At 37.0% G+C, this 17,345-nt stretch overlaps 1 protein-coding gene across 1 annotated transcript in view; it reads right to left on the bottom strand.

Moving 5' to 3' along the window:
- The window catches only part of ADGRB3 (adhesion G protein-coupled receptor B3), a 705,567-nt gene that overhangs the window by 480,017 nt on the left and 208,205 nt on the right, over positions 1-17,345 (bottom strand). The window lies entirely within an intron of this gene.

The following is a 17,345-nucleotide window of genomic DNA, read 5'->3' as shown; positions in this document are numbered from 1 at the left end:
GGCTCTCTCACTAGATACTTTTGACATGTCAATTTGATTCTAGTATTTTCCCTTTACAAAGACTACAGTGGGTCTCGATGACCTAACAAATGAAGTACAAATTCCGAAGGCAGGCATTCCACATTCTTGGCAATCAAATTACCTGTCTTCTGATTATTTCATCAAATTGAAGTCAACCCAAAACATCTTCCAAGTTTATTTTCTATAATTTCCGCTACTGTGTTAGTCCTGCGATGCCATAAATACTTTTCTCTCTCCCTCTCCCTTTCTCCTTCTCCCTCTCCCTCTCTGGCTGTCAGATTCCCAGGATGTACTTTCTGCCTTGTTTCTCCAACCTCATCTCAGGCCACATGCTGGGCCCTTGGGCGATTTCACGCCTCAGGGCTTCTCTGTGAACTCTTTCCTGTGCCTGGAACACTGGTTCTGTGTCCCTCCTCACCTGGCTACTGCTTTCTCATGCTTCATGTTTCAGTTTAAGCTCTTACTCCCTCAGGGAGACAAGTCCCGATTCCCAATCTAATTTAGCTTCAATTATCCTGTTCTTGTCTCCCCTGACACCTTTGCAGCACTTACCACAATTCCTATAATGCTTGTCTCCTCCTAGACCTGAGCCCCACACCCACTGCTCTATCCCTGGGCCCGGCAAGGGGCCTGGCATGATGGAAGTGCTCAGAAAGTACCTGCTGACTAAGTGAAAGAGTACAGAAAATCTATATTGACTCCAAAAATTACATCTATTTTAGACTCAGATGGACTGTAGAGATTTTGAAAACCAAAGCAGTTAATTCCTATTAGAGACAGAGTGGGTCTTGGGACCCACACTGAGTGAGGAACAAAGCAGGGACTGAAACCAATCACTTTGAGTCCCAGTCAAATTCTCTCTTAATTCTGCCACTCCTACTCAGAATATACCATTAAATATTTATTGACAGAACAGCAATCTAGGGAGTATGCTTAACTTCTTTTTTGAATTCAAGCCTCATTCATTCTAATTTTAATTAAATAATTGAGATGTCTATAGTTTTAAAGGTATCTTGTCTCAGTTTTTCCATCTATATAATATGATAGCTCGTCAGAAAAGCGGCTTAGTAAGTGTATCAAAAGAACAGATTATAAAATCTCTTATTTATTTGTAACTTTAGTACGTTGAGAAGGAGAGGCTTGATCTTTCTTTTACTCACTTAACTAAAAGAATAAGAATTATAACATGGTCAATTAAGAATGAAGGATAAAGAAATACTTAAGAAAATTAATTCCTCTTCTGTGCCTTCCTATATGAGCAGTTCCAGAGCATGCCTACAAAAGACTGTTTGACCCCATGAACATCTCCTTGCTCTGCAGGCTGGTCCATCACTTCTGACTTATAAATCTGTAATAGAAGTGTCCGTTCATGGGACTGGGTGCATACTGAATTGGTCTCCAAGGAAAATAAACATTCTGAGTTTCTTTAGTATCACAGTATTTAAAAAACCCTTTTCCAGTGTTTAGGTTGTATAAACTTGTTTCACAGTAAAAGCAGGGAAGAGCAGGAAGTCTACATTACTACAGATAGTACCTGAAATAATTTGTATAAACTACCATAGTTGAGGTTTCCTATGTCACAGGGTAAGCAAGGAGTCTAGGGGCCACTGAAAAGAAAGAGGGTGAGCCCATCCACAGAGTAAACTTTAATTTAGAGAATTATACTGGATATTATCACAGAATAGAATGAGACGATGCAATGAAAAGGAAGCATATAATTCTTTCAAGGTCTTCCTTTGAAATAATAACTTTTTAAAAATCACGCCAAAGCATTATCATTCCACTGTATGTTTAACACAATATAATGGAAATCTGTACCTCTTTGGATAGAAGAATAATACTACATTTACATGGAAAATTCCCAACAGGAAATGAGGACTTCAGTACCCCCTTCCTTAAATGTTACACATAAAAATATACTAACTATTATTTGTATGCACACTAAGTTCATTACCAATACTGAATCATTAACTCAAACGATTTTTTTAAATAAGTCGGGACTCTACAATCTAAATATATTTTTTCCTGGTGGTAATAGAGCTATTACTGATAATATCCATAATTTTCTGTGGAAATAAGATCCATATTATGTCCCAGGTTTAGAAAAAGCATTAGAGAATTATTTGTGAAATGAATGAGAATGTAACATTTATAAGACAAAGTCAAATAACCTTTAAGAGAACACGAAAGATTGCTAATGGATTCAGTTTATCCACACCTAGGAGGATACAATAATGAACACAAAAGGATTCATAGACTTCACACAGCAATTAAAATGGATTATTAAAATCACAGACTGTGTACACAAAATCTGGGTGTAACTTGCCTAACAATAAAAACTGTAATTATAACACTAAAATATACATCAAATATTTTATTGAATCCAGAATAGAACAGATGCATATGATAATAATTTCTACTCTTTTAAACTGAAACACAACCATATTTTATTCATTTATCAAAAAAATCTAATTCAATGTAGCTATTAAAAGACAGCAGCTACCTTCCAAAACACTAATCAAAATGTTCCACAATGAACTCTAATCTCCAAGGTATCTGATCTCTGATATCTGAGACTAAATCCCCATAACTATTTCTTCATGACTGACTCTTTTTGGCTGCTGTAATGTTGCCTTGCAATAATATTTGTGTTATGACATCCCTACATGCCTATACATACTACATGGAGAGCTACAAGAGGAAAAGGAATGTGTCTTAGTCATCTTTGCATTACATACAATCGTGCCCCACACACCTGTGCTCACTCTGGAAATATATACTGAACAGAACATATACTAAACACCTATTATGTGCCAGCATTATACTAGGCTAAACATAGCGAACTCCAACCTTGCCTTTATAGAGCTAAATGCTTAACAGCAAGTGATAAAGCGATTGCAATAATATGTGCTAGGTGCTCTGATCTATGAAAAGAGGCTACAATGCAATGTTGGGGGGTGCATAATTAGGCAGTCGGAGAAGCCTTCCTAAAGGAAGACATTATTGCCTGGCTTGTGTGGCTCAGTGGTTGAGTGTCAACTTATGATACAGGAGGTCACGGTTTGATTCCTAGTCAGGGTACATGCCTGGGTTGTAGGCTCAATCCCCAGTGTGGGGCATGTAGGAGGCAGCCAATTAATGATTCCCTCTCATCACTGATTTTTCTATCTCTCTCCCTTTCCCTTCCTCTCTGAAATAAATAAAAACACATATGAAAAATAAAAGAAGGCATTATTTATTAAAAAAGCCCTGATGAATGAGAAGGAATTAAGTAGGGAAAGGCGGAGTGCTTAAAAAAAATACCATACTGTAATGGTGGAACTAAAAGAAACACGGATGAATAGAATTATGAGCAGGGAGAGGGAAGATCTCAGATGAGGCTGGACGCATGGGCCTGGATGAAAAGAGCCTTGTAGCAAACTAATAAACCTGTCCTAAGAACAAAGGGCAGAAATTGAAGACTGAAAAGTAGAAGAGGGACATAATCAATAGGTTGGCTGTTAAGAGAGATCACCCAGCAACATAGAGAAAAGATGACGAGGAGGAAAGATTTGTGTTTTATCCATCACAAAATAGTGAATTTCACAAAAAACATGTAAAAAAACCCAACACATATTTTTATATTGCTTTTAAATTATTTTAGGAGGAATGATAGTTTTAAAACTGGTGCTGTTGCAGTGTTAGTCTACTCGCCCCAGATCCATTTGCCACTCAGTGGAGTGCCATCCTATCAGCCCTCCTGGTGCCTGGCACTTGCCTGGTGAAGAGAGAAAAACTGTTTCTGCTCATATTTTCCAACCAATACAAATCCAATTAAAAATACAAAAGGTGTCTTTTTTTTTTTCCTCATTCACTTTTTAATGTCTCACAAAATTGATACAGATAGTGTTGAACTTTCAATTAGCTTTATATGCCTTGGCTTTTTTTTTTTCAAATTCAGACCTGTATTTTTATGATAGAAATAAAACATCAATAAAATTGCCTAGAATATTACAGGCAGCCAATATTCGTACCATAAATATGGATGAACTACAGTAATTTGTTTTTGGGGACGATGATGGCTTTTTGAATTTTATTTTTCCTGTAAGTGTTCTGTGAAACAATGCCCCCAATTTTACATTTGAATGGCAAAGTAACCTGTGGCCCCTTGTTTATTTTTATTGAGAGAGAGAGAGAGAGAGAGAGAGAGAGAGAGAGAGAGAGAGAGAAAGAGAGAGAATTAGATCAACTTGTTGTTCCACTTATTTATGCATTCATTGGTTGATTCTTGTATGTCCCCTGACTTGGGATAGAACCTTTATTTAAATGTCTTCCTTAGAGGGTGCAAACCCTTTGAGGAGCAATGACTTGCTATTCATTTTCACTGTAGTATGAATTAGGAGAGCTTCATGATTGCATTTCTAAGTATCATGGTTTTCACCAGATACTTAGCATGCTTGAAATAAGAATGTTGTGAGATAAAATGGGAAGGGATACTTTTGGGAGAGTGGAGTAGCTAAAATGAACAGAAGGCAATAAAAAGCTTTGACTGTGGCCGAAACCGGTTTGGCTCAGTGGATAGAGCATCGGCCTGTGGACTGAAGGGTCCCAGGTTTGATTCCAGTCAAGGGCATGTACCTTGGTTGCGGGCACATCCCCAGTAGGGGGTGTGCAAGAGGCAGCTGATCGATGTTTCTCTCTCATTGATGTTTCTAACTCTCTATCCTCTCTGTAAGAAATCAATAAAATATAAAAAAATAAATAAAATAAAAAGCTTTGACTGTGTAAGAGTTTTTACACTTAAGGAAAAATTCTGACTTATGTGCTATTAAATTGATGACATTATGTGATTCTATTGGAACTAGAATGCAATTCATGTATAACAGATGACACTGGCCATCCTTGACATTACAACTATTGTCATGCCTGCTTTAGCTGCAGGAATTGTTATCGGATGGGGCAGCCTGTCCTTCTGATTCAACATCACAGGATGGTGAGCTATCATCCAGTACACCATAACACTCGCCCTCATTCCAAGGCAGTAGGGGGGCTAATCTGGAAGTCAACAGTCAGAACATTTACCTTCTGAAAATATAACAATGTCCTTTGATTTAGAAATCACTCTGCTTTATACATTTTCAAGCAGTCTGATCATACCTCACTACTATTACAAAGGCATTATGACACACACAATCGCATTTTATTGAAATTGTTTTGCATCTCACAATTAGTTAGGCTGTCATGTAGACGTGCTTTAAATGGAACTGGCCTGGGTCAAAGTGTCAACAGAAAGAGTGAAAGCCTCAATATCTGCTTTGGTTCATCTGTTCTGAATTTTAGGGAACATAAAGGTCAACCGATAATCTTACATGACCCGGACAGTGCATGAGCTAAAATTTCTGTCAAGGCCGGATCAAAATCTGAACTCAGGAAAGATGTACATCGAAATGTTTAATTCTCTCATTCTACTAATATTTTTCAGTACCAATATACATGAAGAACTTCAGAAAACCAAAGGTTTTTAAGGCAAGGCTCTTTTAAAATCTGGAAATGGCAGATTCACAGAAAAAAAAAATTTTTTTTTGAAGACAGGGAAGCAAGTAACTGAATAACTAGGTCAGTGAGAAAAAGGACATCCCCCCGACTGTTCGCATGCTTTTCTCCCTCACTCATTCCCCGCTTCCCTCCCTCCTTCCTTCTATCTCTTTTCCTCACCTTCTTTCTTCCTCCTCCCCACACCTTCGCCCCATCCCCTTCTACCCTTTAATTATAACTTTATTCTAAAGAAGTCAATTATAAGAAGAAAACTAAGGGATTCGATTTAGATGTGTTTAAAAAGGCATGCTATGCTTTCCCGGCCAGGGATGCGGCCTGGGGGTGGGAGAAACCTTCTTTGACACCCCTTGGAGATTTACTGAGAGTGAAGCCCACTGAAAGGAAAGCAGAGAAGGGAGATGGACAGTCAGGTTTCCTACATTCCTGTTAGCATGCTTTACCCTCAGCTAATTTATTTAATTTTTTTAGACAGACAAAATAAATAGATACCCATTATTTAATCTCCTGGATTAGCTATACATGTATATAAGCTTAGATTTAATTAATTACTTAAAATTGTATGTCTTTCTTACAATAATGAAGTAAGCACTTAATAAAATATTTTGAACTTAAATGAGGATAAAAATATTGGAACATATTCCAATAAAGCACAAAGATAAAAGAAAATGAACTATCAAAAATAGTTACTGTAAAAGATTTTCCTAAATATATTAAAATCTAAACAGAGGAAAATAAAAGAAATTTGGTTTTTTTATAGAATGAGAGTTTTTATAGCAACAAGAATTAGAGTCACCATGGAAAAGCTGACATGACCGTCTGTAAAAATTAAATGCTGAAATTCAACTAAATATCACAGATCCTACTGGTTACTTTATCTCTTAATGAAGCTATTCATGCATTACCTGGGCTCCATTAGGTACTTAAACAGTAAAATAAAGTTACCTGACCCCTATTTTTTAAAAAATAAAATAGGGTAGGAGTGAGAGAGCAGATCAATTGAAGTGTCAATTACTCAACAAAATTTACCTTTTGTGATGACTCTCTAGTCAGCAATTAAGATGGACTATTAACCAGAGTCCTTAATGTAAATTAGTTTTAAACTGTATTTATCCCTTTAGTTTCTTACTATGCATCAATGTAAAATACGTTTAAACCAATGAATTGCAAGAAGGAGGATGCCTTTTTATCTTCAATACTTCAGAAGGAATTTTCAGTTATGTATAATTAACCCAGACTCATTAAAACTGCGGATATTCTGGGGACAAAGGCCCTTGAGGAATACCCATTTGGAAGATCCCCTGCCTTCAATGAAAGCATAAGCAGTGAACTACCATCAGTGAAAAACAATGCAGTAAAACAGACTTTTTATGGGACTAGATTAGAATTATGTGAGTGGGAAAGTACTTTTAAAAGTTCCAAAGATGAGACTGTGCTGTGCTTGATAAGAGCTTGTCTTGAATCTCAGTAAAAAGCAGGATAAAGCTTAAATTCTTTCTTTTGAACAAATGTATTATTCTTCAACATATTTTTCTAAATGGTGGCAACTTTCAATATATAACTGTTCTCAAATGCTGCCACCTAAAGGATAAAGTTGGGTAGAACCTAATAATAATGTCTAGAAACAAAAAAAGTATAGCAACAGAAGATTTTACAAACATCCCATCATCTCCTTATACCCAAATATGAATTTACATGCACATTTATCTATCTGCATGTTTTTGAAGAGAAACATAGTGGTAAACTATTAAATTACTAATGAATATATACCAATGACCTTAGCAAAAGAAAGAAAACAAAATCAGTAGTGACTTAAATGTGCACAAAAATACTAATATCAATAATACAAATTATTAATGTTAATACTAGTAATAAAAATTTAGAAGATGTTTTATAGGTCATCTTAGAAATTGAAAGGTTTGAAGTATTGATTTGCTGATTGAACATTTAATATACATTGAAGTAGTCATGGGCTACATGGCCTTATCATGGGCTGATTACCTCTAATTTTGAGAAATGGTTTCATAAAAGCCATTCATGCAAACTAGTTATAATTATGAATAGAAAGAAAACTTGGCCATATGCAAGGATACTCAACACAATCTGCAAATATTTTGCATAAGGCAAATGTCCAAGTCTAATTCAGAGGATTAGAGTATAGCCAGAGAAAGACAATACTTAAATGTAACTGTTAACCTACATAATGTTTTTGTAATGGTGTTTTAGTAACCCATAAGAAATATGCATAATACAATACAGTATTCTTAACCTTACACAATGTTTTATGTCAACTATATTTTAATAAAGGTTGCAAATATTAAATTATATAAACATATTAAGTAAATTATCTATATATATAAAAGGCTAAGTGTCCATCTGTCCAATCGGTAGCTATGACGTGCACTGACCACGAGGAGGCAGATGCGCAGTGATGCACAGTGGCCATCCTATATAATAAAAGCCTAATAAGCAAATTGTCCCCTCAACTGGGAGTTTGACCTGGAGTTCGACCACTCGCTATGACATGCACTGACCACCAGGGGGCAGAGTGGAACATGGCGGGCATCAGCGACGCAGTGCTTGCAGTGGGCACAGTGGAGGCGCTGCCAGCCCTAATGGGCCCTGACGAGAGTGGGACCGTGGCCGGATGGTGCAGTAGGTGAGCAGGTGGCACCCGATCACCCCACCAATTGCCCCGCAGATGGCGGCCAGTGGCAGTGGGGAGCAGGGCAGCCGCCTGGCTCCCAGGTGCTGGGGGAGCTGGGCAGGGGCCTGATGACTCAGGTGGAGGGGGATGCTTGGGAGCCCAGGGCCCAGGTGCTCCCCAGGGCCCAGAGGTCAGCTGGGAGTTGCCCTTCCACACCAGACACTTGAGCTTTGATCACTAGCCAGGCCTAGGGACCGCACCCGTGCACGAATTTCATGCACCAGACCTCCAGTACCAGGCCTCTAGTTTAAAAATAAACGGCACACAGACCTGGCACTGACAAACCAACACTTGGCTTCCCCCACGTGGGACACAGGCCCCACCACCACCATGAGGCAACGCCCCACCAAATCGCAGCCAATACTGCCAAGAGCCAATGGCACAAAAAGTGACCCACAGCCTAGCCCAGCCCAGAAATGGTTGCTGTGGGCACCAAGTAATGATGTCACATAGCAACACCCGGCTTCCTCTCCCTAGCGACTAGCCTCTTTGGGTTTCTTCAGCCCAGGAACCCGACTTGCTTGATAGCCAGGTGCAAACATTTCACAGGTTAACCAAATGTTGTGAAGCATTTTCCCGTGCCTCATCTCATTTGATCCTCACAGAAGTCCTGGAGTAGGGAGTAGGAGACTCAGTAGAATCCTATTTTCTTTTCATTAGCAAGACTCGAATAGCAATATTAAAATATTTCTTCTAATTAATTTCCTTTCAATATGCACAAATCTGTATACTGGGGCACTAGTATTAAACATAAAAGTGGAAAAATACATAAGCATTTATTCAGTTTCTATTCATCAATGCCCATAAAGACTAAGAATATGTGGAAACAGAAATATTTGACCAACAAAAAGGTAATCTAAAAAGAGATCGGAGCTAATTCCCTAGGAGAAAAATTAAATATCCATCTATGGACTCCATCTAAATCCCTTTGCTATGGACATATATTCACCAAAATCTCTCAGTAATAATTTCAAGCCCAGGCACTTCCTATGAAGGCATTACCTAATGTCACCTTTCAAAAATGAATAAAATATTGCTTGGATTTTATATTTTTCTCTTATGAGTTAAGATGAGTCTATTTATCAAAGCCTGATCATCTATTGGTAGATTGAAACCATTCAGTTTCAGAACTCACAAGGGAGGCCCTGCAGAGACTCCAAGACACAGTCATGCAGGGAATCCTTCCAAAAAGAGTTCATCTTTCTCTTTCTCATCTTTTTAGTTGAAATTCATCATGTTTGTACATAATAATCTCTAGATAGGAAGCCCCTTAAAGGCAGAGACAACATCTAAGCTCAGTGCCTGGTACACTAAGTGCATATTTATTTTTTGAATGAATAAAGGAATTGTTTCTATTTAAAAACTAACATTATACAAGTGTTATTAATATAATATAAATAGACATGTTTAAGATATACAATTTCAATAATTTTTATCCAAAATAACTTACACTAAGATTCAATCTAGCTTATTCTTTAGCATTGAGTAGGAAACGTTATCAAATTAATTACCCCATACAGTGTATGCATGGTAACAGCACTTGTAATTTTGTTGGGTAAATCAATACACATCAATAAGTTTGCATCTTCTCATTCTTCCCATTTGAATATTTAAAAAAAAAACTAAAACTGCTTGTCTAATAAAACATTCTCAGAAACATTTTCACATCTTAACACCAAAAGCATTTATTTGAAATGAGATAATTTGTTTTTATTTTTAATGTGATTAAAAAATTATCAACATAGTTAATATTTAAAATACTCTATCACTTGGGAACCCAGAAAGAATGGACTGGGATCCCATGTCCCTATAGACTTCAGTAAGACACTTGGTCTCCCTAATCCTTAAAATAGCAATAATAATACATATTCTCATAGGAATAGTGTGTCAGCATAAGGACTGAAACAAAATAAAATAATAATAAATGGTGGGCATAGATCAAGTAAAGAAAGAGTGGCTGGTCATTGAATGGAGCTGTTTCCTTCAGGTCTAAGTGGACACGTTCCTTTGTTGTTAGATGTGATCTTAGGATCATGTCATTAGCTTGGAGAATCCACTTGTTTTATGTGCAGTGGTTCACTTTGAAGCATCCCAGTTAACCCCCGCAGATGTATCAGCTGACTTAGGCAAATATTGGTAAGAATGAGAGCTAAGATTCAATATTCTTTTTACCATTTTGCTTGGGAGAGAAGAGAAAGTATGGAAAACATTTCTAGCCACACTGATATGTGGGGTGGTTTGTCATCAAGGCCTGCTATCTGTATAGGAGCATTTATCTTAACACACAGGTTTTCATTTGCAATATTAGGCATTGTAGGACCCAGCTTGCTTTTGGCTTATACTTTTGATTTATGTAGTATAATGTTCAGTCATCATCAAAATTGCTCATAACTCCTTAAATTCAGATTTCAGAAGCGCAACACCAGAAAAAAATGTACTATGTGAATCATGATCATTAAGTTACAAAGACACATTCATAGATGAACTGATTACTTGAAGAATTCAATTGAAAATTCCACAAAAGTCTCTAGTAGTTATTTAATACACAGACATCAATGTTAATAATTAATTAACAATGTCTTTATCTGAATTTCACATATGGAAGTCTACTAGAATCTGGTCCTATACATTTGATTTACTACATTATTAGTATTGGCCTTCAGAATCTTTCTAAAATCATATGATTTTTGTTTAAGGTATGTAAATAGCCTAGAGATTGCCTAAATATGAAGCTTAATGTTTTGATTGACTATAGCTCATTGAGGAGACAGAGAAGATTTTATTAATTATTAACATTATAAAAGGCCAAAAGGGCGTTATCCTTGCCAAATGCTCCTGAGGTAAGAATTTTAAAAGATATATTTAAGATTCTATAGTTCATAATTCATAATCCATACTTCATAGTTAATAGTTTTGAAGAATTTATAATCATAAGTTCAGCCTAAAAACTTAAGGTGGTACCTGGCAATGAAATAATTAATCATAAGGAAGTAACATGTTATTTCTCAGAAGATCATGTTTTAAGAAAACAGCTACAGTAATAGTAATATTTATATGAAATCATACATTTTATGGTTACCAAAATCACATTTATAAAATGGTAGCATTTATTATAAAGAATAGTATCCTGTCATATTAGAAAATCCTAATATTATCAACAGTGTCACATGGCATAAGAAATACACACTGCCAGCACTCTTGAAAGTCAAATTCCAGAGTCAGTACATATGGTGATGCATGGAATATGAGCATCCAGACATCTTCAGTATTGATTCATTATAATTATACTATTCAACAACCAATATAATTTTAGAGTTTTCATCTCGTATTTCTGAGTTATGTTACTAATTTGGAATGAAGAGAGAATATATGCTGAGTTTTTATAAAATAACAATGTCCTTCAAAACATACTGAATTACCTTTAGAGGATGTAATAGAAGCATTTTGAATATTTAATACAAGTTTCTAGTATAACTAAATTATCATAATTTTACTTTCCTTCTCATTTCCCCCTAAGAGTGAATATTTTATTAATATTGCTTCTTTGGTGAAGATTAGCTCTTATAATCGCATCTTATACTTTTCACTGTTGGAATTCATAGTCGATAATTTAAGGTTGAATTTGAGGTATTATTACTTCAACATTATTGAAAATAACAATTGAAGGCATGTTTGTCATGTACTTTCCCTCAGAGCAAGCAGAACCTTACCCACTATTTCTCAACTTTCCTTATTTAATCCTCTTTGCTAATGCACTACACATGTTACAAACTGGCACAGGCATCTTCAAAGAGAGGACATTTCCTATCCCTGACTAGAGTCATTGGCTGCTACAAATTCTGTAAATAGTGCCTTAACTTAATTATAGTGTCAGAGCCATAGATATTTATGCATTTTATGTATATGAAAGATATAGTAAGAGAAACTTAATTTATAAAATTTAAATAAAAATCATTTCTAATCAGTGTAAAATAATCCTATCTAATAAAAGTTTAATATGCAAATTGAACATCACTCCAACACACAAGATTGCTGCCCCCATGTGGTCAAAGATGGCTGCCCCCATGTGGACACAAGATGGCCACCACAAGATGGCCAGCAGGGGAGGGCAGTTGTGGAAGATCAAGCCAGCAGGGGAGGGCAGTTGGGAGGGACCAGGCCTGCAAGGGAGGGCAGTTAGAGGCAATCAAGCTTGCAGGGGAGGGCAGTTAGGGGTGACCAGGCCGGCAGAGGAGGGAAGTTGGGGGCGACCGGGTCTGTAGGGGAAGGCAGTTGGGGGGGACACAGGCCTGCAGGGGAGAGCAGTTGGGGGGATCAGGCCTGCAGGGGAGGGCAGTTAGGGATGATCAGGCCTGCAGGGGAGGGCAGTTAGGGGCAATCAGGCTGGCAAGGGAGCAGTTAGGCATCAATCAGGCTGGCAGGGGAGTGGTTAGGGGAGATCAGGCTGGCAGGCAGAAGTGGTTAGTGGCAATCAGGAAGGCAGGCAGGTGAGCAGTTGGGAGCCAGCAGTCCTGGATTGTGAGAGGGATATCCGGCTGTCCATTTAGGCCCGATCCTACTAGGATCGGGCCTAAATGGACAGCCGGACATCCCTCGAGGGGTCCCAGATTGGAGAGGGTTCAGGCTGAGCTGAGGGACACACACCCCCATGCACAAATTTCGTGCACCAGGCCTCTAGTTTGTTATATAAAATCTTAGCACAAGTTTAAACATCAAAGATAGATTTATGAAGAGAGAGATCTAGTCAAAAGAATTAATAGACAACTCCAATAAAATATTTTTCACTCCATGAAAATCTTCTGTTTTGCTGCTAAATATATTTTAGGGCAATAAAATGAATTTAGTTTGACTGGTTGGTAATGGGAGTCCCACATGTTAATGTGTTTGATATGTGTTCCAATATATATCTGCTGAATACAAGATTTTTCTTTTTACATGAAATACTTTTAAGCCCTTTTTGTCAGAGAATAGACTAATGCAAGTGAACAATTTTCTTAATCCTTTATCTTTTACTTAAAAGAAGAAAAATTTTTTTAGAGGAACAGAGCCTCCAGTTTTATGTTCAGTGAGTCAAGTCAACCCCAATCACATAAAATGGAAAAGGACATTCAGGAACATCTATTATAAAATTCTGTCGCAAGCAAGCTTTTCAACAAGAAAAACACTTATGATATGCTAAGGATTAAGGAAACTAAGCATCTTACTAAAGTCTATAGGAAGGTGGCGTTTGAGTCCATGTTTTCTGGGTTCCAAAGTTTTAAAGTATGTTAAATATTAATGTTAATACTATTTTAATCAAATTAAAAATAAAAACAAATAATCTCATTTCATGTAAATAATTTTGGTGTTAGGATGTGAATTTTTTTCTGAGAATATTTTATTGGACAAGCTGGTTTAATTTTAAAAATTCAAATGGTAAAAATAAGAAGCAAGATTATTAATGTGTGCCAACTTACCCAATAAAATTACAAGTGCTATTAAAAATTTGCTGAATACTGAAATTAATTTGATAATGTGTTCTATTCAATGCAAAAGCATAAGCTTAGTGGAAGTTATTTTAGATACAAATTTTATATTTGAAACTTATTCCCATTCACATCTAATTTAACAAACAATTATATAATGCTTATTCAAAATCACATGGAGTTATTCTTAATTGAGTATGAAATCCATATGAATGGGGAAAAAATTTTCCCCAATGCAATGAATATAATACTAAAAGGGATCATCACTTAAAATCACCAAACCAAATGAAATAATATTTTGAATGGGAGAGAATGCAAGTCTTCCTGCCCTACCTTCTTTCCTGCCTAAATGAATGATCTGTTTCTAGATTTTCAAAAAGAGTAATATCAACCATGCATAAAAATGGGAAAAAAATAAATTCTTCCTCCTCCTTGCAATTGACTACTGAAGCTGGAAATCATAAATGACTTTTCTATCTTCACAATTTCTTACTTAAAGAAGTAATGCTGCTCATAAGAATACCACTTATTTTTTCTTGATTACTTTGTCTCTGATCTTTAATACGTTGGGACTGACTTTCTTATATTCAAGACCACATTGTCCAAGAGCAGTGAAAGATCCCAACCACCAAAGCTGCGTGAGCCTTCCTTCAAACACTCAGAGCTGAAACAGCACTGACAAAGAGGGAACATTAAATAGACAGGAAGAAATAAGAAACATCTGAATCTGGCATCTGGCCAGAAATGGATTCAAATCCTTTGAGCAGGCCATTCTGTGCCTTCATTTCTATAACAAACACGTAGACAAAATGTAAAATTTGCAAGGTACTAATCTAAGCTCAGACACGTATTTATTGATCCAGATTCTCAAAACCCAATGTGGCAGATCTTATTTACTTCTTACTTTTGAGATAAGGAAACTAAGGCCCACCAGGTATGTTCAATAATGGCTCACGGTGGCAAAACTGAAAATCTGCTAAGTGGGATTGGAACCCACACACACTAACTCCAGATACCAGGCTCTTACACATTATATTTTATCATTTAAAAAGCTCAGGAATCAACACTACCTCAGTGTTTTAACCTGTAAAAATATGTTACCAGTCAAGTGCCATTGGAGATTAAGCAGTACCAAATTATGTAGCATACTGTTTGCAAGACAATGGAATGTTGGGGGCTATGGAGGGGTTTCAACTGAAACCTTAAAGGGATCAGTCATTAAGTCAGCTTCAACTGATGACAAGCCCAGTATATTTTCAAGCTGATCTTGATATTGAAAAAGAAGCCAAGAGTCAAGATTTCTATGTGAAATTTCCAAATCCTGAAAATACTAAATAGGCCAAGGTCAGCTGTGTGTGAATGCTGCCTGTGAGTTCCCAGTTGATGACTCATTGATTACATGCATTCTAAGGTTTCTTCCAGAGCCAATGACTTAAAACTCATCTACAATACCCAAAGGGCAGTGAATTTAATTTTCCCATTAATGATGAGAAAATTAGGAATGGATGCAAGTGGTCTCAGATAGGACTTAAACTTTGTTTAAAGAAGATTAGTTTGCCTTCCACAGCATAAGAATGTTGCCTTTTATTTAAAGCTATGCATATGCGTACCTCAAATAAAATTGGATTTTTAAGTGTTTTTTCCATAGTAAGAATGATTTCAGAGTTCTAATTAAATTGAAAACATAGATTGTTGTTCTTATTGTCTTTATCTTGGGGATATTATTTTTGCTTTTGTGTTATAGTTATGAGTTGAATGATCAAACTTGTTTCATATACAAATATTGTTTACTAGCTTTTACTGTCAGTTTTTATTCCTTGCATCATAAATGCTCAATGCTCAAATTGATCTTTGATTTTCTTGCATGATTTCTCTCCTAGCTTTTTTTCCCTTGAAAATATAAGTTCCTATAGTAGGTATAATTAACACTCTAAATTTGAATCATGCATTTGGCCTACTCAAAACAACTAAATATATTCCTTAAATTTTCTATTGCAGAGAAATCTCTCTAAATAACATTAACTATGATTTTTGTCATCATTAAATTTATAAATATATAAAGAAATGTGTAAATTAACTATACACTATTTTCATCTCTAAAGGGCTTATAAAATCGGGGGTGGGGTCTTTGCTTTCCATTTTCCTATACTTAGGAAGTGAAAGATAGACAGAATTAGTAATTGCAATGCTAAATGCAGAATAACTGAAATGCAAGCATCTTGTAATTAGTTTCTCTCTGATGTACTTTAGCTTCCAGTTGACTGCTGAGAAGGATAAAATCTTTGAGGTTAAACTCATTAGTTTCCTTGGGATCTGCTGGAAAGGATGCAGTTTGCTTTGCGAGGGCATCAGCAAAACCTAAGTACAGAATATTAGAGCTGGATGGTTTGCTAGATGAGGTTAAAACACACAACACACACACACACACACACACACACACACACACACACACACACACAATCTGAAGTCTTGTCTCCAGGGTTATATTTGGTATATAAAATACTTCTAGGTTACTACCCTTAGAGGAGTTTGTGTTATTGCATTATAAGGCTGCATGCCATCACACATCTGGCAAATTCCTACATAGAAACATTGCACAAATGTGTATCATAATATTTATTCAAAACAACTCAGAGAAAGATAACAGTTATCAAGGTTATGAAAATTCCCTTAACTATATTTTCCAAAATAAAACCTTAAAATAGCAGCATTTTTTACCCTCTTAAAAATAGGCATTTTGGGAACAAGGGAAAATAAATATTATGTTTGTTTTAAATGCCTGTTGTGAAAATACCATATAATTGCTTAAGCCCATTTGTGTTTTGGTTTAAAAATTACATTTTTCTGTATAAAATGATCTGAGGTCCCCACTACAATCACCTTCCCAAAGGTAACAGCATGTTGAATGGGACTAGTGCCAAACTTGGACACAAGGAATTTGTAAGTAACCCACCTTCTAAAGAGAGGTGCCTGTAATTGGGTCCAGATCTGTCCCCCACCAATCTCTAAGAAATAAGAGATTATTGAAAACCCTCCTAAATAAAAGCGGGGAAAAAACAGAGGCAGGGTGAGAGTCATTATGTCTTGTAAACATTTTTACGTTACTGGTGAGAGGCAATCCCCTCTCCACACCAGGGGGGCAGGAGAGGGAAGAGGATCATGCTGTGGTTTCCTGGCTGGGTATCCCCTTGGGTAATAGATTTACTCATCTGACTCAGACCTCTGAGCAAAAAGAATTACAGAGACAGCAGGAGGGTAGAGAGCGGGCAGGACTGGACTACCTACCTGCCCAGCCTCTGGTTAGGGCGGGTGTGTGAGTTTACATGAGCCCTGGGGACACTGAGGAGGGTGGAGGACTTCCTTGTGCTGGTAGCCCACCCAAGAGAGCTGCCCATTAAAGGAAGGGACCCCTGCAGTCCCAGCGAGAGCTATGAGGGCTGCAGGGTCATGCTCCCCAGCGACCTACTCTCACACCAGGAAGGCCCTGCAGGACCCTTGGAAGCCTGCACTGTGGATCCCACAAGAGAATCAGCATGTGGCCCTCTCCTCATAGAGAAGGTGAACCCTGAGGCGATGAGGCATGAAAAGGCAGATTTTCCCTTTCCTTACCAATCAGGTCC

Source organism: Eptesicus fuscus, chromosome 10 (assembly GCF_027574615.1).
Source record: "Eptesicus fuscus isolate TK198812 chromosome 10, DD_ASM_mEF_20220401, whole genome shotgun sequence".
NCBI lineage: Eukaryota > Metazoa > Chordata > Mammalia > Chiroptera > Vespertilionidae > Eptesicus > Eptesicus fuscus.
The sequence above is the reverse complement of the archived record's forward strand: the minus strand, read 5'-3'. Positions and strand labels throughout refer to the sequence as shown.